Source organism: Colobus angolensis, unplaced genomic scaffold, assembly GCF_000951035.1.
Source record: "Colobus angolensis palliatus isolate OR3802 unplaced genomic scaffold, Cang.pa_1.0 Scaffold193, whole genome shotgun sequence".
NCBI lineage: Eukaryota > Metazoa > Chordata > Mammalia > Primates > Cercopithecidae > Colobus > Colobus angolensis.
This window is the reverse complement of record NW_012115077.1, coordinates 1,341,222-1,342,044: the sequence shown is the minus strand read 5'-3', so window position 1 is coordinate 1,342,044 and position 823 is coordinate 1,341,222.

The window sequence follows — 823 nt, the reverse complement described above, 5'->3', positions numbered from 1 at the left end:
CACCTCTTGGATCTGTGGACTGGTGTCTTTCATCTGCTTTGGAAAACTTTCAGCCATTATCTCTTCAAATACGTTCCTCTGCCCTATTTATTCTTTCCCCTTTCTGCAAAATACATATATTAGATCTCTGCATGCTGTATCTCTTATCTTCTCTATTCTCCTCTCTTTTTTTTTTAATCTCTATGCTGCATTCCAGGTAATTTCTCCTTATTATCTTCTACTTTGCTAACTCTCTGTTCCACTGTCTCTAAGCTGTTTTTAGATTAATGAGTTGAGTTTTAATTGCTGTTACTATATCTTTTCTTTTTTTTGAGACGGAGTCTTGTTCTGTACCCCAGGCTGGAGTGCAGTGGTGCAATCTCGGCTCACTGCCAGCTCCTCCACCCCCCGGGTTCACGCCATTCTCCTGCCTCAGCCTCCTGAGTAGCTGGGACTACAGGTGCCCGCGACCAAGCCCGGCTAATTTTTTTGTATTTTTAGTAGAGATGGGGTTTCACCATGTTAGCCAGGATGGTCTCGATCTCCTGACCTCGTGATCCGCCCGCCACAGCCTCCCAAAGTGCTGGGATTTGTTACTATATCTTCAGTCCATTTCATCACCTTGCATAATTTCCTGTCCCTGCAAATATTTTCCAGCTTGTCTTTTATTTATTTGACTGCAGTAAGCATGGTTGTATTATAGTCTATGTATGATCATTTTAATATGTGAAGTCCTCATGACTTTTTTATTTTGTCTCTTGTTTCTTTGATTCTCACTCATGGAGCTTTATTTTCTTATAGGCTTGACTGTCTTTAACACTGTTCTGGTAGCTGTGCTTGAACA